At 43.8% G+C, this 25316-nt stretch overlaps 1 long non-coding RNA gene across 1 annotated transcript in view; it reads left to right on the top strand.

The window, feature by feature from the left end:
- LOC309857338 overlaps positions 1-25316 on the top strand; it is a 109285-nt gene that overhangs the window by 18599 nt on the left and 65370 nt on the right. The gene's annotated exons all lie outside the window — the stretch shown is intronic.

The following is a 25316-nucleotide window of genomic DNA, read 5'->3' on the forward strand; positions in this document are numbered from 1 at the left end:
CCACTCAGGGCCTAGCAGAGTACCTGGCACCCAGCCAGCACATGCCTGAATGCAAGATGAAGTAAAAACATTAAACTGAAGGAGAAACCCAGATCCCCAAGTAGGACTGAAATTCCCAAACTGATTTCAAAGGGGAGGTGGAATTTCCCCCATATACCCAAGAGACAAGTGCATTCTTGCTTGCTTGGGATGGGATAATAAATCTCTCCTTGTCTGTCAAGGATAGAAGTTTTCGAGGGTGGTCTCCAGGACCACCAAGGAACCCATAGGCCTGGACCCCTTGGTAGATAGGGATTTTTTTCTCTAGAGAAGTCAGTGCCAGAGGGACCTGGATGGAGACTTAATCCTGCTTGTATCCCTTCGCCCAGCCACCTGATCCTTGTCTTTTTTGCTAAGGTTGGCAGAGGAATCCTCTCTGCTGAGTTCCTCATGGTTGTGTTTGGACCAAATGTGTTCACTGCAGGAGGCAGGAAGGCGAAGGACTCTGCCTTAGCCTGTGAACTGACAGAACTGTGCACTGGGTAGCACCGGGTGCTCAGTGTGGAAGGAAACCTCTCTGCAGGGTGAGATTTTTGTCTGCTAGATCAGAAGAGGGATTCCCATTGATGGGGGAAGACATGTGTCCACAGGACACTGACCCCTCAAGATCCTGAGCCAGCAAAAAGGATTCCACAGCCGAGTGGGTTTGGGAAGCAGCCTGCTGCATCCTTCACCTAGAAATTTGTTAGCATGTGGTAGTGCATTAAAGTCTGGGAAGTCTTGCAGTTGAACAAGCAAACCAAAACAACTTTAATTTTGTCCGTTATTTTCCAGATGTGCTTGCTCTTGTGATGCCTGGGCATCACTTGGGAGGTGTTGTGGGTGACCCTGGAGCTGAGTGCTGGGTGGCTGAGGAAGGAACTGCTTTCTGGACAGAGGGTCTGGGCAGGGGGAGACATGCTTCCATGCCATGTAAACTCGGCTCCACTGTCCAAGTGTGGGTCTGGGAGGAAATTTGGGGAGGAAGTAGGAAAGAGGGTATTAAAAAAAATCCCCAGGAAATAATGCATGCTTTGCATGGGCAAGAGAAATGGGGGAAATAGAGGCTCACTCTGTGAGGTTAAGAAAAGATCGTCTGTGGAGAGACTGAGAACTGTTACTATGGTAGGTAGTGCTAGAATAGAAGTTATTATGATGAGTGTATTAATGATACACCTAAATTTTACTATTGTAATTCATTATGTTATTACCATGAATGGGAATACTAACATTTAGGTGGTGCTTATCACCTACAAAATTATTTATATATCCTGTGGTCCTCAGAAAACCTCTGTGAATTGTATGATGGGCCTTAATGATTTTCACTCTGTGGATGTGCTAAGTTATGAGTCAGTTGTTCCAATTCAAATACCATTAGATGCGAGAGTGCAACTCAGAACCTGGGCTATAAGGTTTTGGCCCCTTTAGGAGGAAGCAGCAGGTTCCTTAGGACGAACCTTTGAAGGTTCTTTGACTACCCTTTCTGGAGGGAAGATCAGTAGGAGAGACCAGGGCCTCTGGATTCCTTTGGAAATATCAGAAGAAAGGCTCCCTAGATGCCTGTCGCTTGGCCTGTGTACTGCCCAGTTCCACTGCTAAGGGGACCATGGGAGCTTGTACCCCATGAGGGTTCCCCTGGCAGCCTGAAGAGTTGAGGATGACTGCGGGAGAGGGAGAGAAGCCAGAAAGGCATCTCCTTTTCCCTCCGTTTATCTCTTTTGTCCCTAGACCAGTAGAAGGGGTGAGCAAAGCTCTTGCCTGTATGTGTTTTTCTAAAGGCTTTGGATGACAGGCACAAATACTTGCCCTAATTATATCTCAAGCTTTCCCAAAACTTGGAAAGCCTGATTGAAAAGAAAGTAGCCTGGATCCATTTTTAAAGGTGTCTTGGGACACACACAGGGCTGTTCTGAGATTCTGAGAACCTAAGGGGATGAGCTGATTCCAGGGATCCAGTCTCAGGGCCCTGAGATGCAGGTGGATATGGGCCAAGGGGGGGTTCCACATTTAATCTCACCCCAGCCCTGGGTCATGTGCGGTTGAAGCTGACCTGGGAAAGCCACAGCTGCAAAGATAATGAATATGGTCCAAAGTCCTGGATAACCCCAGGGACCAATAGGTCTAATCCACAGGCCACCTGGTGTGTGTTTAGAACCTTGGAGAGTGTATGGAGAGAGTAGGATGTGGTCTCAAAGCAGAGTGGAGGGGCCAGCCTGAAGGCTGAGCCAAGGAAGATTTAGAACACAGAAAAGCTGAAAGCAGAGTACTTCAGGACAGTGGTATGCAGCCTCTCCAGGTGTGGGGTTATGCTGAGCAGGAGTTAGTTGGAAGGGGAGGTACCCAGAGCCAAGAAATGGCTGCTGGTGGAGAAAAGTAGCTGAGCATGCTCAGAAGAGGAGGACAGACTGAGCAATATTAGGAGGACAAGGACCTGATGAGACAGAAAACATTAGAGCAGCAGACAGAGTTGGGGTGGGGGATGCGGTGTAGGTTGAGATGGGATGCGCGCACCAGGGATTGTCTTTGGCTTAAAGCCGGTGAATTTGAACTGCAGAGTATTGGTGGTATTGTGGTAAGGGTGGCTGAGGGTAGAGGTGTGGATGGAATCAGGAAGCAAGCTCAACATACAGTGAGAGAGCCTCAGGGAGAGCCCTCCTCAGGCAGGGGAAGGCTGCCAGGGTTACCTGGATCGGTGGTTTGGTGGCCTTTCACCACACACACTGGAGCATGGTGATGTGAATGCATTTTCTAGAACACATTAGAAGTGCCTTCGACATAGACCCGCATCGGCTGCTCAGACTGGAGAGCAGTCAGAGTAAGAAAACTCTCCAAGTAGTTTGGGTGTCCTGCCTGAGGCACTCTGTGCCAGTCAGCTCCCAGGTCACACTCCAGCCCTCCCCTTGTCAGTCCGGACAGCCCAGCTCCTCTTCCAAAGAACCGTACTACTGCCCTGGGCCTTGCAGGTCTCACAACGACACTGATTTTATGCCCGTGCCTTCTCAGCCAGCTCGCTTCTCATACCAGGCTCACCTGCCCAAATACTCCTATCTTAACTGCACCATCTGACTCCCTTGCTAAGAAAAGTTATCCACCATGTGAAAATCAGGCAAAGGAGAAATGCCCTTTCATTGTCATGCTGGAGTTTGACCTAAAAGGCCCTTCCAAGGATTATTCAATGATCTGGACCTTTGCTTGGCTCACCATTTGCTATTGATCAGAACCTAGATTTACTGAAGTTTCTTGGAGATTTATGTCAGATAGAGACACAAATGATTTCTTTCTGGTAGAACAGATAACCCCAAAGGGTATGGTTATGGAGGGGCCTAAACCATTTTTGAAGATCTAACCTAGTAGCCATCTTATCCCACATTCTTCTTCAGTGGTTGTAAATACCATACTTCACATGCTCCTTGAATCGGCTTGTCTAGCTGCCCGTTCCTTCATGAATGAGTGAAATAAATCTTTGACACATATTTACTCTGTTTTTACACATTTGTGTTTTTAACATTTTGGAAATTTGGCAGCTTTAGAGATTATTCCACATAAAGACCCAAAAGGTCATACTTGCCTAACAAGTGCCCCCTGTGCCACTTAGGCCCAGGAGTGGCCTTTACCGGTTCCCAGAGTGAGTCCCTAAGGGATTACTGATCATGTGAAGTAACATCACTTCTGTTTAAAGTTTAAAATTGAGAAGTGTAGGATTCTGTGTTCACTAATTTGAATTATAGTTATGACAATTTTTGTATCAACTATTACTGTAGTCTTTCTATACTATATCAGCTTAGTATAATTCTTAAAATCCTTAGTTAAAATTCAAACCTTGGGTTAATATTAAATTAAGTAATGAATGGACTGTCTTTGGATACCTGAAAAAATTTAAATACAATAATCTGTTGAAATATTGGGCCAACTACATTTTAGAAATGTGATGTTCTTTTTACCCAGATATAATTAGACAAAATAATAAGGCAATAAGGTCATACCTGGGACATCATCTTTAAATTTTACTGAATCAGATACTATATTTATGTGTGTATATGTATATATATTTTTTCATTTTGCACTAAGTCCTGCAAACTATGTAATCAGTTCTCTGTGTATGTATATACATATTTTTGCTTATTATTTTTATACATCACAGAGAAGCTGTTCCTTTGGGTCTTATTATCAAACAATTCAATGGCATTAAGTGCATTCACATTAGGTGTATTAAGTGTCCTGGATGCCCACCACATTTTGTGTCAGTTTGTGCTTTACCTTTAGTGCACTTTTTTTTTAATTATGTAAAATAGAATACCATTTTAACCACTTTTTTTTTTTTTTAAGAGAGAGGGAGAGAGAGCATGCAAACAGGAAGGAGGACAGAGGGAAAGGGAGAGAGAATCTTAAGCAGGCTTCACACTCAGCACGGAGCTTGACATGGGCCCCGATCCCACGACCCAGAAATCACAACCTAAGCCAAAATCAAGAGTCAGATGCTTAACCAGTGGAGTCATCCAGGCGCCAATTTCACTCCTTCTAAGTGTACAGTTCAGGGGGCATTAAGTCCATTCACACTTGTTTGCAACCATTACCACTGTTCATCTTCAGAACTTTTTCATCATGCCAGACAAAAGCTCTGTCTCCCTTATATACTGCCTCTCCTTGCTCACTGCCCCTGGTCCCTGGCAGCCATTGTCCTACTTTCTGTCTCTGTGAATTTCACTACTCGGATGCCTCACGCCAGTGGTATCATACCATATATTTCCTCTGTGACTCGCCTCTTTCACTTAGCATAATGTCCCCTAGGGTTTGTCATGTAGTGTGTGTCACAATTTACTCGCTTTTTAAGGCTGAATAATCATTCATTATGCGTATATTTTGTGTGCCCATTCAGCTGTCACTGGACTCTTGGGTTATGTCCACCACTTGTCTACTATTGTGTATAGTGCTATGAACATGGGTACATAAATATCTTCTTGAGTCCTTGCTTTCACTACTTTTATGTATAGATTCAGAAGGAGAATTGCTGGATGACATGGTAATTTTGATGGATGACATGGGGTGCCATGCTGTGTCCACAGCAGCCATACCATTGTATATTTCCACCAGTGATGACAAGGGCTCCACTTCCCTTACCAACTCGTCTTAGTTTCTTTTTTTAAAATCCATAGTAGACAGGTAAAATGGTATCTAATTGTGTGGGAGGGTGCTTTTTAAAAATATTTTATTTCGGAGAGAGAAAGAAAGCATGCAAGCATGAGCAGGGGATTGGGGCAGAGGGAGGAGGAGCACACTCTACCTGCTGAGCAGGGATCCTGACACAGGACTGGATCCCAGGACCCTGACATCATGACCTGAGCCCAAGGCGGATTAACCAACTGAGCTACCCAGGTGCCCGAATAATTGTGGTTTTAATTTGCATTTCCCAAATGACTAGTGATTTTGAGCATCTTTTCAGGGGTATATTGGCCGTTTGTTTATCTTCTTTGGAGAAAAGTCTAAGTTCTTTGCCCCCTTGTTTCTTTTTCTTCCTTTATATCTATCTTTAGCACTTAGTACAGTAGACTGTGCTTCTACAATTGAAGTGAAACATTTGAATTATTTTCTGTGACCTCTCAGAATTCAGGAAAAATTATTTTATTGAGTTTCTTTACTTCTCATGATAATGTATTTATTTGTGTAGGTTCATTAAGAATATTACTTTCTTTTAACCTGAATATAGTTAGAAAAAATAATTATTTAACCAAGGTTATACCTGGAATGTCATCCATACAAATAAATTTTATATAATCAGATATGCCAAACTCACCATTAAAGGGGAATAGGGATGCTTCCCATGAGGGACTAACACTCATAAAGCCTTTCTAGAAAACTTACCTGGTATCTGTTCTATAGCTTGCAGGGTTCCCCCCATAAAGAAGATCACTTCCTGGCCGCCAGGATCTTTCACTGTGGGGACCTGGGAGGCAGGGGAGAGGGAAGAATTCACTCAATTGTGTAACTATTGCATGTGAAACTGATGAAGTTCTTGAACCTAGGTGAGGTTCAATGGGATGAGGTTCGGAGCCAACGGCTAAGAAAGAATTCTTAAGACGTCTTTGGTGCAAAAAGGTGGTTTATTAGAGCACAGGGACAGGACCCATGGGCAGACGGAGATGCTGCTGCCCCGTTATCCTGAGGAGTGGCTGATTATATACACAGGAGTTGGGTAGGTGAGGACAAAGAGGGTGATGTTAGTCTCTAAGGAATTTTGGAAGCAAGGTCTCCAGGATCTTGAGGGGCTAGCTATTGTTGGGAGAAAGGTTATTCATTACTAGTAGTAAAAATCTTCTTGTGAGACCCTTTAGATGTCTATCAGTGGGCCATATGCTTGGGAATGATTCTTGACACTCTCTTGGAGATCTTGAGATAAAGTTTCACATTTCTCCTATCAAGTGTCCTTGTTAGTGAGATTTGGGTTTAGAAGAAATTTAACTTTATTTAGGGCTTGAGGAACTGAGTTATTTGCCTCTGGAAATTGTGCTATTATTAAATAGCTTCTTTCTTGCAAATCTCTAGGACATTGGTAAACCAAGGGAGACTCCTGTCTTGCAGGACTGTGATCTCTGCAAGTTAGCTATTTGTTTTTCTTTTAGGGCAGCCAGAGGTGCCTGAGGAATGTCACACACATTAACAAGGGGAGCAGGTGGAGAGGGGGTGCAAGGTGCCAGCTTTTGCTTTGTCTTCAGCCAGCCTCCTGCTCCCTCATCAAAACCAGTGGAGATGAATTTATTAAGTATATGTTTTCCTAGCTTGAAATAAAAGAGCCAATTAAAAAATCCCAAAACAAAACAAAACACTACAAATTAATAGAGGTTATAGAGGCTATTGAAAATGCAACCCAGGGGCACCTGGTTGGCTCAGTGGGTTAAAGCCTCTGCCTTCAGCTCAGGTCATGATCCCAGGGTCCTGGGATCGAGACCCGCATCAGGCTCTCTGTTTGGCAGGAAGCCTGCTTCCTCCTCTCTCTCTCTGCCTGCCTCTCTGCCTACTTGTGATCTCTGTCAAATAATAAAATCTTTAAAAAAAAAAAAGAAAGAAAGAATGCAACCCAGTTTGCTCATGAAGTTGCAAACATTTTTTGTGTCATTCTATGACTGTATTTGCTGACCATACTCAATGAAGCTTATATATTTAATCGACTCCTCTTTCTATACTTATGTAAATTAAGACAAAACCACAGGGAGAGCAGCCTTTTTTTTTTTTTCTTGGTATATATAATCAGAAATTATTCTTAGAGGTTATTTGTGATCACCAGCTCCATCCAAAATTTGGGAATGAGGATAATGAGCTGTTAGCATAGCTAACAGGAACACCCAAGGATTATTTATTGATGGAGTTTCCCTATTCTTTGGCTCATTGATTGGGTCCCAAACTCTCTGAATTAATGTGTTAGCTTTTAAAGTTTTGCCTGATAAAAATATAAATTATTTCTCTGTAGTAGAAACAAAAATTCCACATGTTGGTATTTGCCCTGTAGGACATGAACCACTTTTCTACCTAACCTAGCTGTCTCATTCCAAAACTCTTTCTTCAGTTTTGTAAAAACTTAGTTTCTCAAATATTCCTTGAACCAACTTCAACTGTCCTCCTGGTTCCCTCACTAATGAGTTCAGTCAAGCTTTGACACAAGTTTATGCTAAACTTTGGAAAATCCTATTTCCTTGTCTCTTACTTCGGGCCCAGAGCCATGTCTTCCTCTGTCATTCCAGCAGTTCCAGCAGGCTTGTCTCTTCCGGAATCTACACAAGTCGTACATTTCCTTTATCTTCCTGGACAGAGGACTGTTTGAGTTCGTGTGTGGCTTGCATCAATTTACATGTTTACTCATCCTCAAACTGAGAGGATGCTAGTGCTCAGTGGAATCTCTGCCTCCCTCAGTTATAAAAAGGAAACTGAGGCCGGAGACAACTAAGTGGATTAGGTAAATATGATGTAAGTACTGTAATTTACTGTCTGAACATGTACTGACATAATACCTCTTCCTGTCTATCTTTTTCACGTGTGTCTGCATCTTCAATTATAAGTTCTAGGCCCACAGGGACTATAGTAAGATTTTTTTCCCTCCATCTTTGATGCTTCCCCAAAGGTGAATGAGTGTCTTGTAAGTGCTTTTTGCTGGGGGGTGAAACAAAGGAAGAGATGTTTCTGGAAGCAGACATTCTGAAAATTGCCAGAGAAAGCTGTTCAGAGGTCAGAGGGTGGCTATTCTTCTGTCTGAAACTGCTTTAAAGAAATCCCCTCCCTGGGGGAATGATTCAGCACATCCCTGCCTTTGAGCTCCATCCAGATGCTTCCCTGAGGCCCTGCATGGGGAGGTATTATCAGTGTCAATACCTATGAAGGTTCTTGCTTGGAGCAACAATTTTTGTTAGTTTTGGCAGATATATCTAGAGAATGGCCAAGAAAGGATGTGACACGAATTCAACAATTTAATTCTGAAAACCCCGTGGTTTCAGTGCTGGTCATTTCTTGTTAGAGCTTTGTTTTTCCTCTTTGGTCATAACAACTGGACTTCCGGGGGAATATTTCTTCTTACAAATTAAGGAAATTTTCTGAGCCAAATTTCAGGTCTTTCCTGACTTAAAGAAAAAACAATGAAAGGACAGTGGGCTTGGCTTTGAATAGCAGCCAGGGACACTACACAAAATGATGACTATTATTACACTTCATAACAAAGCAATGTTATATTCAAATAATAATTTTTTCTTTTGTTATAGAGGAAAATCTAGTACTTTTAATGGAGACTGTACTTGGAGGTTCTCATAAATAATTTTAACTTTTAGAGGAGATGGAAATGGTGCAGTGCAGGGATTAGTAGTGTTTTAAAGCAAATTTGGAACCAAAGCTAGAGATGCACCGACAGTGGCACTTGACCCTGTTCTTCTCCAGGAGGCTTTGACCCAGTTTTCCTTGCCTACTGGCCACTGGTGACTTCGGGGTCATTACTGCTTGAGCCTCAGCTTCCTCTTTGGTCGGTTGCAGTAATCACACCAAACTCAGTGCAACTTTATGAAGATATATTAAATAGCTAATTAATTAATCAGCTATAATAATAGCTAATATTTTTTTAGAGGTTAGTATGGGCTGGGCACTGTGTTAGGGACTAAACACATATTCTCTCATTTAATCCTTACAACTTCCAAGGAAGGAACTATTTTTCGTCACCTTCTTAGAGATAGCAAGACTGAGGTTGAGGTACAGAGAAGTTAAGTTTCCCAAGATCTCACAGCTAGTAAGTGATGGGATCCATGGTCAAATTTGGGCAGTCTGGCTTCAGGACTGGTGCTCCAAGGCAGTGTTCTACGTCCTCTCCCCAGATAATGCAGGTCCAAGGTACATAATAGGTATTTCAGTTCATTTTAATTGCATCTGAACAATGCAGGTGCAAACCTAGCATTTCCATATATATAGCCCAGAGATCTTAGCAGCTCAATGCCAGTAACCTGTGCAATTAACATGGTCAATGAAAAGAATCTTCATAAAAGTTTGTGTCATTAACATAATGTCTTGTAGTCCTAAAATAAAGTTACAATAAACTTTCAAGTGATGAAATTACTTGGGCATCAGGTAGTGCTTCTTGCTGATAGCTTGATCTCAATTTCTGTTTTCCTTCTTTCCACTACCATACGTTTTATTAACAGAATGCTTTCAGTAAAGATCTGTCTTCAATCTTATATGCATTTTTTGAGTATTCCTTTTGGCTATTTAGAAATAGAATTGACCTTCCTGTATTTATCTTCCATTTATCTTTGTTATCTTTGTTCCCTGTGAAGGGGATAGCATGCCGGGTCAGTCTTGAAAAGATAAAGAAGATAAGCCATGTCCAATTGGGAAGCTTATATTTTTGTGATGTAGTTACAAGCCTGTGCATAGCACTTAATGTGCTAGAATATGCCTTCTTTGTAACTTGCATAAGCTTACCTGCTCTGCGGTGCTCCTACAGTATGTGGCTCATGCTCCCAGAAAGCAGCTCTTTGACTGTAGTCAAATGTCTTTTAGTTCAGTTTCTTCTCTCCTGATACTGGCTCTTTTCTCTGGGGACTAAATGGAAAGATAAGGAAAGGATTCATTGTCTTTAAGTGGATCTGCATTTTCCATAATGGAGAAGCTGCTACTATTTTTTTGGTCATTGTTATCTATAATGTGCAGGTGGTTTCACAAACAATAATAACCAGACAAAGCTCCTGCCCTCAAGAAACGTACAACCTGGGGCAGGGATCCAAAAAGTATGCACCAGAAGCTCCACCTAGCCCTCCATCGGCTTTTATGCATGAAGTTTCCTTAGAATGCAGCCACACTCATACATTGAAGGTCTGTGGCCCTTTTCACACTACCACAGCAGAGTTAAGTAGTTACAACAAGACATTAAATGGCCCCCAGAGCCTCACATGTTTATTATCTGGTCTTCCACAGAAGGCTGCCTGACTCTTGAGAAATGATTTTGTCCATCTTCTTCCCCAACTTTAATCACTTGAGCTAGTGCACAGTTAGGGGTGGAGGACAGGTTCCAGGAATAAGAAAGAAATGACAGGGTCATAGTATGGCTTTGTGCTTTCTGAGTGTTGGCAGTTGTCAAAAGCTCTTTATCTTGAGGGACACTTTTTCAGGTTATTTAGAGGCCCCATTTCTTTTAACCCTACTCCACCTCCCCATTCCAGAGCTCTCTTTCCTGAGTGGATATTTCTCTGGTTTAGCTGGTCATTTACTCTTTCTGCTACACTTACAGTGAGGTCTACACAGGCCACGTGAAGGCTTTACTAACTTTCCCTAAGGTGACATCATTACCTTACATTGCTCGTGGCCCACATCAGGCCCATGGAAGCCTCTTCATCTGTCCCAACAAATTCTAGACATGCAGGCTGATCCCAGGCCTTCACCTCTGTTTTGATCTGCTCATCAGAAGCTAGCCAGCCTCTCTTCCATTTTAAACTTGTCAGTAGAAAGATTTCTGTTGGGTCTACTGTGTCCCTTATTCCCCCAGATCAGGGACACCTACTAAAGTTTCTGAGTAGTTGCTTGGAGACACCTGCCTTGAACTCAAGGTCATGGGCACACATCCCTCACTTTGCCTGCTTGGAGGGGGAGGGCCTGCTAGCACAGCTCTCCAAAGAGCTTGTTCTCAAAAATCCTTCCTCTTCAGATCCACTTTTGACTTTCTTTGTAGCCTCAAGGTGAGTGAAGGGCTTGGAGTTTAACGATGTTTGGCTAATTCTTTTTGCAACCCCTACAGAGTGGCCTCTTTCACTTGCAAACATGTTTATTATATCTTGATAACTCAGTTGATGCTTCTAATTTGAAATACTACATGATTATATTGAAGGCATTTGTACTGAGGAAGAAACAAATAAGGTCAGAGCCAGGTCTGGTTCAGGTTTCTAAGATGAAAAAGAGAAATGAGAACTCTGGGTTTCCATCGCTGTGAGATGGCGGCTTGAAGTATTTTTATTTATACACCAAAGATTGGGTGGCTTCGTGTGTTCAGAAGATTTGGGAATATACATCCAAGGGAATTGACAATGAACTATATCTTAACTGTGGAATTTTAAGCCTGGGTGGAGCCATTGGCATTTTTAAAAGTTCACTGTGACCAGAGTACTAAGGATGGATTTAGAGGATGGAAGAGGGACACCAGGAAAGGCCATTATGGTCATCCAAGCAAGAAATCAGGAAGAGGTAAAGCAATCACTGCCTTGGCGTTGGGAATAGAGGTAAGAGAGCAATATTTGAGACCGTTAAAAGGCATTATTTCCACTAACTGATAATAGATTAGATGTTGAGGTAGGAGTTAAAGGTGATTTTAAGATTCTGCCTTGGGAGAATTTTAATTCTGCAGAAGAGTAGGTCTGTGGGGAGGTGGCGCCTATTTCTTTCATAGCCAAGGATGGGAGGCTATGAGAAGAAAGACAGAAGAATATATCGTGGGGTAGGCCAGACTAGGCTAGCTGAGCTAGAATATCCAGAAGGAAAGAAAGGTTGAATAAGGCTTAAGTCCTAACCTGGAGTCTATTACTTCTTCATATCAAGAATCACCTTTTAGAATATGGTTGACTAGTCTTCACTGTAGAACATAAAACTACTGTAAGACTGCTAGATTAATATCACCACTATTAATCCTCTAGGAAGGACTCTCATAGTTGGGGGAAATGACATTAAAAATCACAGGAAAAGAAAGGATATCCTATTAATCCTTCTACTGGAATTCTCTTCCTTTGCCTTTTTTTCTATATTCTGTTTCACTCTAAAACTCATTTCTTCTTTTACATTCAGCATACATTCTAGCTCCCTTGGAAAACTGTAAATTACCAAGACTTCCCCCCAAATACCCACCCACAGGGATAGTCTCATGACCTAAGACAGTTAATTAGAATATCCCAGCCCTCTTATACTTATATATGTGATTGGTTCAGGAATCACTCTGTGTCCCAAGCAGAGCCGATCAGGTTCTTCTCTTTGATTGCTCTAAGGATATTGGAAGAGAATAGCTGTCTTTCTTCTGGACTTGCTTGGCACTGAGGGGAAGAGTGTGTGGAAACCTGGTGCCATTTTATCTCTTCTAGTGAGATGTTGAAGCAAACTGCCCCTCTTGGTTTCCTAGTTATGCTAACCAATAATGCCCTTTTTCACTTTCTTTAAAAAATTTTTTTTAAGATTTTATTTATTTATTTGAGAGAGAGAGAGAAAGAGCACAAGAGGGGAGAGGGTCAGAGGGAGAAGCAGACTCCCTGCTGAGCAAGGACTGCAGGCCTCCCCAGGTTCAATCCCAGTCATGACCTCAGTCAAAGGCAGATGCTTAACCAACTGAGCCACCCATGTGCCCTCTTTTAAAATTTTCATGATACAGCTTGAGATTTTTCACTTGCAAGCAAGAAAGTTCTAACAGATTTCCCTAGTGCCCTTTGACAAAATCTGTGGTCCTCTCATTTACGCCACTACTGCTTTATTGAGATATCGTGACATACCATACACATTGCCATTTTAAGTACAATTCCGTGGATTTCAGTATGTGTACAGAGTTGTGCAATTATCATCACTCTCTAATTTTAGAACATTTTTATTAACCCCAAAAAGCAGTACCATATGTATTAGTGGTCACCCCCTATTACCTCCATTGACAACAAATATACTCTATGTTTCTCTGCATTTTCCTGTCCCAGACATTTCATGCAAATGAATCACTCAGTATGTGACCTTTGTGTCTGGCTTCTTTCATTTAAAATGTTTTCAAAGTTCACCCATGTTGTAGCATGCATCATTGCATCATTCCTTTTGAGACCCAAATAATATTGGGGTTATCTATCAGTCAGTGGACATTTGGGTTGTTTCCACTTTTTGGCTATTACTAATGTTGCTGTGAAGATTCATGTACAAATTGTTATGCAGACATTTGTCTTCAGTTCTCTCTGGTATATAACCAGAAGTGGAACTGCGGAGTCTTACGGTAACTCCATGCTTAGTCTTTTCAAGACCTACCAAACTGTTTTCCAAAGCAGCTACACCATTTCACATTCCCACCAGCAAGGTGTGAAGGTTTCAATTATCCACATCCTCCCTGACACTTGCTATTGCCTTTTTGACCATGTCCAAATAGCTGTCAAGTGGCATTACATTATAGTTTTGCTTTGCTTTTCCCTGATGGCCTATGATGTGGAGCATCTTTTCATGTACTTATTGGCCATTTGTAAATCTGTTTTGGGAAAATGTCTGTTTTAATTCTGCGCCAATTTTCAGACTGGGTTATTTGCCTTTTTATTATTGGATCAAAATAGCTCTTCATACATGGTGGATACAAGTTTCTTATCAGGTATGATGTGCATATATGTTCTCCTGTTCTATAGGTCACTTTCTTACTTTCTTTATTCCATGAAGGACAGAAGTTTTACATTTTTTAAAAAGATTTTATTTATTTATTTGACAGAGATCACAAGTAGAGAGGCAGGCAGAGAGAGAGGAGGGGAAGCAGGCTCCCCACTGAACAGAGAGAGACCACTGTGGGGCTCAATCCCAGGACCCTGAGATCATGACCTGAGCCAAAGGCAGAGGCTTTAACCCACTGAGCCACCCAGGTGCCTCAATTTGTACATGGATGAAGGCCAATTTCTTTATTTTTTCTTGTGTCACTTGTGCTTTTGTTATTATATCCAAGAAAACATTTCTTAATCTAAGATCACAGAGATTTACATTTATGTGTTCCTTCTAGAGTCCCATAGTTTTAGGTCTGTGATCCATTTTCAGTCCATTTTTGTACCCTATTGTGTTGTGTGTCTCCTTTATTTTGCACTTGTCCAGTTGCACTATAGCTTCTGGTACACATGCGTCCTAAGTATCCTAACATCAGAACATGTTAATTAATATGGACCCCCGAAAGTATTCTAAACTTAAATACATTTGGGGAATTCTATACAGTAAATTCCCCTCTTGAAGTTCATAGCACATTATTTGCCCATGACAGGCTCTTGCCAGACAACAGTAAAGAATCCTGTTTGATTCCATTTAATCTCGTGCTTACAGAGGCCACGGTCTTGTGGATGCTGTGAGGTGCCTTTTCAGGAATGAAGGACTCATTGCCCCAGCTGCTGGCAGTGTCCTGGTGCATCCCTCCCACCTTGGCACCCTTTGGGGATTTGCTCAGCCAAAAAGAGCTACCATGTTCAAAGTGATGCTCCCTTCTGGGAGTGGACCATATCCAGAAACTGATTGGCATGAAGATAGAAAGGCCTGGTTGTCTTGCCCCCAACTCAGGCCAGCTTTGGAGAGCTATCTCATCTTTAGAATCCTTGCAACATCAGCCAAGCCTGCCCTTAAGACTGCATAGCAATTCTCCTTCTCTCTGTGTCATCTGGCTTCTGCCCCTTCCCTTCCCATGGGTTGATCTTAAGAGCATTCCCGAAGAACCCTCTTCCACCCATAACTGCATCTCAGCTTCTAGGAGAACCCAGCCTGTAACAAAAAGAACTTCCCAAACATACTGGAATATGGACTATTCATTTGTATGAAACACCTGTCTCCCAGAGAAGTGTTCACAGAACATAGATTTGGGACACATGGTTAACGGAGGCAGGACTTGCAACCAGAAGAGCTGCTGTGGTTTCCAGCTTGTCTGCTGACTGGCTGGTTAGTCTGACCAAGCAACCTGTTCTGCAGGAGCATCAGTATATCATCAATAAATGAGCCCGCTAAAATACCTCATAGGGACAAGAGCTTGCCCAGCACAGTGCGTAGGTGATCTATTGAAAAGAGCTCTCTGAATCAGGGATTCTTACCTGCTTTATGGACTACTAGATCTCAAGTGCCCAGAATTATGTCTGGCACAGAGTAAGTATTTGATAAATATTTGAATTAACTAAGTAAATAACACACAGCAATCCTCTGAAAATGTTACTAAGGTAAGTTTCCAGTCCATATATTTGGATAGGTCACAGTCATTTGTAGGAAGAGATAAGTAAAGATCACTTTCAGTACAGATTAGAGAAGATTTACTAGCTGACCTTTCCTATACTGATTGGGCAGCCATAAAAAATACTGGACTGATCATTACTGCTGAGATGTCTTGGGCAGTGCCCCCCAAACCTTTAAGTAGAGCCGCCAATTTATTTTGCTGACCTTTCTGGTAATTTTTGGTGTAGGTCATAGTTTCAAGCAAATACACTAAAAAGTCACTTACATTACATATGGTATTAGATTAAAGCAAACTTCATCAAGTCTCACTAAAATAGATTTTGAAGGTTTATTAATTTAAATTGTGAAACCTCTTGAGCCTTATTGAGAAGAATCAAAGTGTCATGCCGTTTGTGCCTGTTGTAGCATGAACGGGACAAAGACACGCAATTTAATTTAGCACATTCCAAGGCTTATGTTGCTAGAAGCAATTTCCTGCTGATGGGGCCATTGGAGAGCAAGAGTGAATAAAATTCCCCAAAGCTGCACTGTTTGTGTTGGGGATTACATAAGCATGGTCATGCTGAAAGACATAGTGTCTTCCCCTCTGAAGATTTCAGCTAACACGCCGCAACACGAGCAGTGGCTCCCCTTCTGGATTCAGGAAAGGCTTTGAGACTCTTGCCTCTTGGGCATAATGTAGTGGGAGAGAAACACACTATCATAAACCCCAAAGAAGATGAACAAGGAGAGAGCAGATCGAGTAGAGAAGGAACACAGAGCATGCTGCCAGTTGCCCCTGGAGCTTGGAAGGCACTCTGAAGGTACGACCTGAACTGTGTCTTGAAGACTAAATACAATTTCTGACGGATCGGGATATGAGGGGAGGAGGGCACTCCAGGAAAGAAACAGTACAAACCTGGAAAGTGATCAAGATTGGATATAGGGTGTTAAAGGCCTAGATTATAGGCGATCAGAATGAGAACAGGTTATGGTGGGGATTAAAGACCTAACGAACTCTTTATTACACGTAGCTGATCATGGAGTCAGACATGGTCTCTCCAGCTCTTGTGTTGTATTCCACACCCAGAGTCCTCAACCGCATTTTAAACTACTTGAGGGCAAATGTAAAATCATATAGAAAGAACTTATCTGAAATAAATTAATAAAATCATGTTTTAAAAAAGAAATAGCTTATCTGAAGGTTGGGCTCTGGCATACTTGCATCTTGGGAATAATACCTTGAATGTTAAAACAAATGAAAATGAAAGAGGAAGAGAGAGGAAGAAGAGGTAGGAAGAGGAAGAGGAGGAAGAGAGAAAAGAGGCAGAACAGAAAGACCTGCAGGAAGGGTAAAACCCTATTACAAAGCATGGGTTTAGGAGTCCAGCAGCATGGGTTTGAATCTTGATTTCTGACTTATTAATGATGGGACCTCCTCAGTTCTGATTTCCTTCTCTACAAAATAGACATCACAGCAGCACCTGCCCTGGAGGGGGGCCAGATGGAAAAACTCTCGAAGCACTTTGTGTGGTGACCTTGCATGGTGATGGGTCAGTCTCTGTTCCCTGCTCACGAAAGCTGCTGGGTGCCTTCGGGCACATAAGTTCATGACTTTTCTCAAAAGACAAGTTCTTATTTTGTGATTCAGAGCCTACTGGCTCTACTAAAAAGAGGTTTTTTCCTTCCCTTGTTTGTATGGCATATAAAGACAGAGATGTGGAGACTGTCACAGGAAGAGTCTGCAGATATCATAAATGATTGCCAAGAGACCCATCAAGGAAGGATAGAGTTAGCAGTGCAGACATGTGTCTGCAGAATATACTGGGCACACTTGGCTGTGTTTTAAAGCACTACAAAGCCATAGTTGATGTATGTAACATGGTCTCTGGGTCAGTATGAAAGACTAATAAATGTTTCATTCAATCCAAGTACCTTCCATATTCAAAGAATTATGAATGATGTAGGGATGGTACAGATTAATAAGATGCTTGTTTTAATGGCGCTCACAAGTTAGAAAGTCTGTAATAACAGCTTGGAAATTTCCCATCCAAAAAGTTAAGATGAGCAAAAAATTTTAGACATCTGAAAAAAGAAGTGCTGGTGGAGGGGTGGTGTAGACAGCATATTTCCTGGCAGTGTTTGATAACAAGATTATAGAGTATGCTGTGCTAAGTGCAGAGCAGGTGCACACACGTTGCCTGCCAATTGAATTGGTTTTGCTCTGCTTTGCTTTTGCAGAACGAAATAGATAAAACTCACCACTCTTTCTCTGTTGGTAACTCATCTTCATCCCAAAGAACTGTTCCTCCTCCCCCATTCCCAGCTCTGTCGCTGGACACTGCCATCTTGCATCTTCAGGCTAGACATCTGGAGCCACCTTCCAGTCTCCTCTTCACCTCACCCACTGAATCCAGGGTTTTGGTGGTCTGCAAACTCCTTCTCTAACACTATGGACATTTGTCCCCTTCTCTTCCTGCCTACTTCTACTGCATCAGGGAATTCTTTTCACCCTAATGATTGCAGTGACCTTCCAGACAGTAGTTGTGCCCCCATTTCCCTCCAAACCCAGCCCATCCTACGTCGGAGTCCAGGATGTCCACTCAGGTCATCCTGCCTAAAGGACAGACCTTGGAAACACAATGTCACGTGATCATAGCCCATACAGGAACATCTTTCTGTTCCATCTGCATTCTCCTACAATTCCTTGAGGGCAGGGACCATATCTGCTTATTTACCACTGGATCCCCAATGTCCAGCACTATTCCTGGTGCATAGTAGGCACTTAATAAATAATTTATGAAAGAATGAATGAGTGTTGAATGAAGAGCCACTTGGTCAGTGATCTATTACTGTAAGGCTTTTAGTTAGTCCTTTATTGTTGGAGATTTAAGTGTTCTTTTTTTCTCCTTTGAACAGTGCCATGGTGAACAGCCTTTATCCGTTAAGGATTGTATTCAGCTAAAAACCTGGTCACAGTAGCTTAAACATACAGGCTTTATTCTCTTCTGTAAAGGAGCGGAGACGTGGCCAGTTCCGTGAAGTCATTGGGGATGGTCTTCTTCCACTCTCTGTGTGCATCTTCCATCCACAGAGTTATAAGAGTTGCTGGAGCGCCAAACTTTTCCAGCAAAATTTTCACACAGGAAGCAGAAGCCCTAAGTTGATTACGTTTTACTCAAAAAGATCGGGTGTTATTCAACAATAGCCAAATGCAAGGGTTAGTGAAACTTTTCAAGTAGTTGGTTAGTTCTGTCTTTCCAAAGTAAGTTAAAAACAAAAACAACAAAAAAAAAAACTATCTATCTATCTGTCTGTCATCTATCTATCTATCTTTAGGGCATAGCAAATTTTACCACTCTATAGTAACTACTGTTGCAGTATCACCAAGATGTAAACTCCACATATAGCCAGTCTGCAGCATGGAAAAGACGGGAGACCACTTGCCTTGCTTTCAGCAGTCCAGTGGGTGTGTTCATGGTGTTTGTGGAATTGACATCGTTCTACGGGAAGGAACATCTCGTTTATGTCCTGAAGGATGAAGCAGGACCATTTTGTTGTCAGTGTCTCAGATGCCCTTTGATCCCCACGTGGAATCGCTTCTGTCCTGCTGACCTCCTCCAAGTTTCCACAAGGTGTCTGTTCAGTGGACTAGTGGGTTCCGTTCTTCCGAGGTGTTCCAAGGCACTCCAGGCCAGAACAACCCAAGCTCAGGGAACATCATTCACTCTTCTTGGAGGGAATTCTCCCTGCGCTGGGCTGTGCAGTTGTGAAGCCTCTAGCCAGTGAGAGTCAGGGTCCACTGGAAAAGCTAATTGTAGTTAATTCCTGGCCAGTAGAGGATAATTTTTTTCTCTTTGGTTTTTGGTTTTGTCTTTGTTTCTTTAATAATGAAGATCTGGTCGCAGTGAAGAAACGCTTCAGGGGGAAGCTGTTTCATTCATCCTCTTTCTCACATCACCCAATAAGAAAGAAAAAGAACTGCAGGGGGAATGGAAGATTTAGGAAGACATTTACTTTTTCAAAAGTTTCTAAAGCAGACTACAAATCAGTCTAACTGATTCCAGTTGTGGGGTGATGTGAGTCTAGGCTTGGATATTCTCCACCAAGCAGACAGGGCAAACTTTTAGCCAAGTCTCCATATGGTTGGTGTTCAATCCATAGCTTTTGATGGATTGTCTGAGTTCTTTTGTGCCAGATCAAGCAGTTTCCAAAGTGCAAAAAATAATTATGGCTTTTTTCCCCCCTGTGTTAAAGAGTACATTGTGTGCGATATTCCATAGGTTCCTGGGACTTGCCTGAATATCTTCCAGTGTAATCAAATTATCAGTTGGTTCGTGCTTAGAGAATGTAGTAGGAAAGCAAAAAATGTAATTTCTTTGATTGGATTCTCAGGCACTAATTACTCACCCAGAATCTCATGGGTTCTTCTGTTTCCTTGATACCTATGACCCTCTATCCAGAAAGGAGGCCCTTACCCTCACAAATGAACATCTATCTCTTTAAGTCAGTGCTTTTTAAAAGAAACCATATAAGCAGAAATGGAAGGTATTGAAAGTATACTGAGTGACCGGAAGAATTGGGAAGTCTGAGAACCAGGCTCTGAGACTTCATTGCTACAAGAAATGCACTTTGTTGTTGACTAGCCTGGGGAGAGAACTGCCATGTCTCTTGCTGGTCTGGAGCCTTCACCTTGCTCTACTCCGCCAGCTGGTCTGCCCCTGGAATCTTGCTCAGCTACCCTCACCTCCAGTGGGAGTAGTTGCCTGGGGCCCTATCTTTGCAGAACCAGTTCTCTCTACAAGGACTAGTATGGAGTGTCTGAAGGGCGAAACCAAGGTCATATACCCACACTCTTCATGAACACGTGAGGATATGCTATTTGTTGTCAGGTTCCTAATACTCAGAGTCTGGTCCACAAAGGATAACATAAATCAGGCATTGGCTGCCTCGCCTGAAGACTCAAGGCTGGGGATTCTCTTCACACAGGAGGGGCTCAGATGCAAAGCTGGCCAAGAAGAATCACGGATGTCCACACTGCTTAACCAGATGCCATAACAGTGTTTTTGTGCCCATGTTCTTCTTTGGTCGATTAACTCCCATAGGAAGCAGTAAGGTGTGCCCAGGGAGAGGAGGCTGTGAAGCAGCTGGAAATAGGAAGGGAACATTGTGATGGAGGCTGGGGAAGAAAAGAGGATGATATAATTTCCCCATAGCACTTGGCCAATTTACTTTCCAATCCAAGCACGGACGGTACGCCAGCATCCACTGTGTGACTAGCATGGCAGAAGATGGACCCTCATTTTGTGCAGATGTTGATACCCAGGTTGGGAGGAATAAGACCATCTCTCAGATCAGTTGGAGGAAGATAGAGGACTGTGCCTCCAGCACGGATGCCAACCTCTGGTGCATCTTGTTAGACGTGCAGATTTGGGGTGGGGGCTAGGATTCTGAGAAGCGCCCAGGTGGTCCTGAGGCTAGAATCTCTAGAAGAGCAGGGTACAGGAGCGTACATGTCGTTCGTGCCAAGTGGGAGAGCACTGAGGTAGATCATAGTGTCATGGAGATTCTCTGAGGGGAAATGCCTGAGATTCAGGCACTGAGAGTGGATAGACTTAACTAAGCCCTGACACGGGGGCCGGAGTTGATTAGGCAGAGAGTAGAGGAATGCCTGCGTAGGGCCCCCTTGCGGGTTATACCAAGGGTGACCAGCTGTCCCACTTTGCCTGGGACTGTTCTGGCTGTAGCATAGAAGGTCTTGTGACCTGGGAGCAAGTGTCCTACTTCTGTGATGTTTGCCCAGTAACACCCGGCCAGAGGCCGACCATAACTGTGTGCTGTTTGCTCAACAGATTGGCCAAGTTCACACTTTACAAAGGTTAAAGTCACAGGGAGTCCATTTCATTTCTGGTCTTAGTAATGGCTTGGAAAGGAAGCAGCAAAGCTTTAGATAAGGCAGTCCTGTTTTTCTTAATACTGTTGTGATATCAGTCTTCACATCACAGCGTTACAGTGACATTTTTTAAGTAGGGCCTTTCTTTCATTACTCAGAAAATTCTAAATTTCTGCATATATAATTCTAAATTTCTGTGTATATAATTCTAAATTTCTCTGCATATATCCCAACACGGTATATGAAATGTCAGAAGCACAGCGGGAGCCCCCAGAAACGCGTGTCTTAGTACTTCTGGAACGACATCGCTTCATTTCAGCAGGTCAGGTGGACCGTGTCATTGAAAAATTTCTATGTCAACCACAGCCATAGACATGCTGTCCAGTCCCCTGGGTCAGAGTGGCTTGCCCTCACCCAGGCAGTAACCATCCTTACAGCTGGTGTTTTTCTTAAAGAAAGTGTTTGTTTGCTTTGATCTGCTTCCTCCTTAGCCACAAGCATGGTGGCAGTTCCTAGAGAAGTGCCCCGTTTTTGGTCTCACCTGCTGAGCCAGAGAGATGCTCATGAATTTTGACATCTCGGTTTTCTGCCTGGGGAACCCGAACAAAGTCCAATCAGGAGCAGCTGCTGCTTTTCACGGAGCAAATCCTCCAACCAGCTGATGATGTGTGCAACCCATGCATAGCTTGCGGGAGGCAGCAGGCCACCTGAACAAATACAGCCAGGTGCTGGTCCTGCCAAGCCTTCTGCTCCTGCCCTGCAGAGCTTTAACCCTTCCTGCTGGCTCCCGGAAGCTGCTCTGGTTGGGGTGCTGAAAACCTCGGTTTTGAGAGGACAGACCAGTCTCTTGTTTCCCTCCCCTCTTCTCTCCCTCCTTCCCTCTCTCCCTTCTCTTCGCCCTCTTTTTACCCTCTCCTCTTCATCTCCTCTCTCCTCCAAGCCCTTCCCACCCCTTCCCTTCCTCCCCTTGTCTTTTTCCTTTCTCTACCTCTCACTCCATATACACCCCTCTCTTTACTTTTTCCTCCAGGGCTTTAACCGGTTATTATCTTTTGCAAACTTGCCCCCAGGAACTGAGTAGCCTGTTCCCTTCTCTTCATTTCCTTTGCTCTGAAGCAAGGCTGCCCCAAGTCTGGCCTGCAACTTGAGAGGGCTCTGCAACCGGAGCAAGGGCAGGAAATCACTGTGTTTCCCACAGGATCTGATTGTAACACTAATCCCACAGTTAATTGGAGTTCCCTCACTGGGCTTAACTCCCCTCCTCTCTACTTTGGGAAGTCACCCAAAATAGTTTTTGCATTTTAAGAAGATGGTGGGCAAAATTAGGGAATAAGCTGGTGGGTAAAGGAAGTATACAAATGGACATTTTGTGGCGGGGAGACATTGTGCTCTGGGGAGCTGACCGTTACAGAGTTTGGTGCATGTGAAACTCAGCACTGCAAGGGTTAACACTTCAACTCTGTTCAGGGCCCAACCCTGACCTGGATTCCTCCTCATATTGGACCCTGGGCTCTGATGCTTTCTCAGCAGAGCCTGCTGGGACCAGTGTGTGCAGAGACCTCCCCAGCCAGGGCCAGCCATGCCCTGTGTCCGGGGCCTGCCAGTGGCTGGAGGGACTGGGGGCTGATGAAGGGGCTCAGTGTGGACATGAGCAGTGTGTCTGAGACGGGCTAGCTCCAGGTGGTTTTATTCCCATGTGGAAGCTCCAAGTTTCTACTGAGATTTGTAAATGATGTACTTAAAAGAGTCAGCTTTCTGTCTGATTTTGGAGAAGATGTCCCCTTCTCCCTGGGGCCGATTTGACCTTTGTGACTAAACAGCCTTGGGTCCCTAACCTTCTTGAAAGAGAAGTTACTTTGCCTTCCACCAAAAGCTTGCAGTGTGTGGTGCTGTTGACTGAGAAGCGCCCTGGGGAAGTGGGGCGCTCGGCCTTTGGGGGAGTCTCATGCTGGGAGAGGGGGCAGCAGGCTCTGGTTTGGAAATCTATGGGTGAGGGTTTAAAATCTGGCAGCCATCTAGACATTTTGCCGGGGACACTCTGCCAAAGCCATCCCCACACGGTCCTGATGCCACAAGCAGACGAGAAGGATATGGGGAGCAGCACAGGCTTGGAGAAGCACAGGCCTGTGAGGCAGGACAGTGCAGGGCTCCTGTCCTGATCCTAACTGGCTGTACAGTCTAGACCAGTGTAGGCACCTTTCCTTGCCCCGCATTGTTTCCTCTGTGCTGGAGGATAATGTCTCTTTCTTGAGGGCGGTTGCGATGATTGAGGGTCTCCTCAATTCCTGACATGGGCTAGTTATGCATTTGTGGATTACGTGCTCAATAATTGCTGTCTTGTGTAGAAAACAAAGAGAGGGAGCACCAGGAAGCAGGAAGGGGAGGAAAAGTGGCTCAAATGGCAGCAGAAGACATGCAGGAGTTAGGCCTTGGCCTCTGGTAAAATGTCTGTTGTGTGAGGGACCCATAGCAGAAGACAGGTCCTTTTGGAGCATGTGGGGCATAAGCAGAGCTGCTTCTGGAAGTGGCTGCGGTGCTGCTGGTGGCAGTAAGAATCAGGTGGCCTGATTTGTAGAAAGGTCTCAAAGCCTGATGCCAACTACACCCTGGACACGGGGTTTGTAGCTGAGCTTCTCTTTTCGTTCTCCAAGGCAAATTTTGCTCAGTTTGGAACTTGGAGCTGATGGTTGGGAATGACAGGGTTCTTGAAACATTTTTCTTTCCCCGCACGGAGGGTTCATTCCCACCTCCACCACAGGATCCCCTGGAAGTGTCTGGCCCTCTTGGAATTTCTCATCACAATTTCAACGATCTCAGCTGCCACTTGCAAGCACCACTATTTTTGCTCACGAGGGTCCAAACGCCTGGGGTCCTCTCACTTGGAGTCATACCCCCTGCTGGGTACAGACCTATGACCAGCTGAGTCAGGGTCAGGGGAGAGTGGAAGACTGGAACCTGCCCTCTCACAGCCGACATCCACTCCTGCTCTTGTGCCAAGGTGGCCTCGTGGCTTTGAGGTGGCTTGGACAGGAGAGATTTTGCCTTTGCTGTTTATGGCCCATTTATAAAACCACTCTACTCTCTTTCTCTCTCTCAGTGTTGCATTTTTCAACTGATTTTAATCAGTAATGGTGAGTTTTAAGTCTATACATTTATTTTCTCGTGATTTCCCCTATGGGTCCATGCTAGTAGCTTGGAGAAGACAAGTTCTTAGTAGAGCCCTGTCTCTAGGCCGTGTGCCTCGTGAGAGCCTCACCGGGAAGTGAGGTGAAGGGGGAGTGTGTGGGCGTAGCCACGTGTTCGTGGTCTTTCCTTCCCCTTTCCCTTCGGAAATGTTCTAATTTTGTTCCTCCTTAGAAGGAACACAGAGGAGGGTGTGGCAGACACACACAGACACACCCTACGTGTCTACTCTTGAAAATTTCAAACGCAGTGCTGCTATTTTTAAAAGGCACGTGGAGCTGTGCTCTGGTTGAACAATGCAGAGAGCTATTTGTGCCGATTCCCAGCTTAACACCTGCCTGCCTGGAATGCCAGTGTTTCCAACTTCAGTGAGAAAAGTAGGGGCCTAACCATAAGGACTTGTCTGAGGGCTGGGGGTGGTGGGGCATCCCCGCCGCAGTGAGAATTGCATAAGCTCCCAGTTAGAGAAGTCTTCTCCTGGCAAATGGGAGGCTATGGGAGAGCAGTTGGCCCTGTATTAGGCTCCTGATGATAATTAAGGAAAAGAAACAGGATGCAATCCATAGATTGGAGATCCTGTGGGGTCATGATAAAACTGAACAGCATTTTGTCCCATTTCCTGCTTTTCATTCCCAGCCCAGGTCTGTCTTACTAAAAAGTGAGGGTGTCTTAGAATAGAATGCCTCCCCCTGCTCCCTCTCTCTCTCTCTCTCTCTGGCCTCCTCTCTCTCCCCACAGAGCCCCCGCATCTCAATGTGTATCTGTATCCCCATCATCAAAACATAGGATATTCTAACAGTTTCTAGGGTGTTCTTAATGAAAT

Source organism: Mustela nivalis (genome assembly GCF_964662115.1).
Source record: "Mustela nivalis genome assembly, contig: HAP1_SCAFFOLD_631, whole genome shotgun sequence".
NCBI lineage: Eukaryota > Metazoa > Chordata > Mammalia > Carnivora > Mustelidae > Mustela > Mustela nivalis.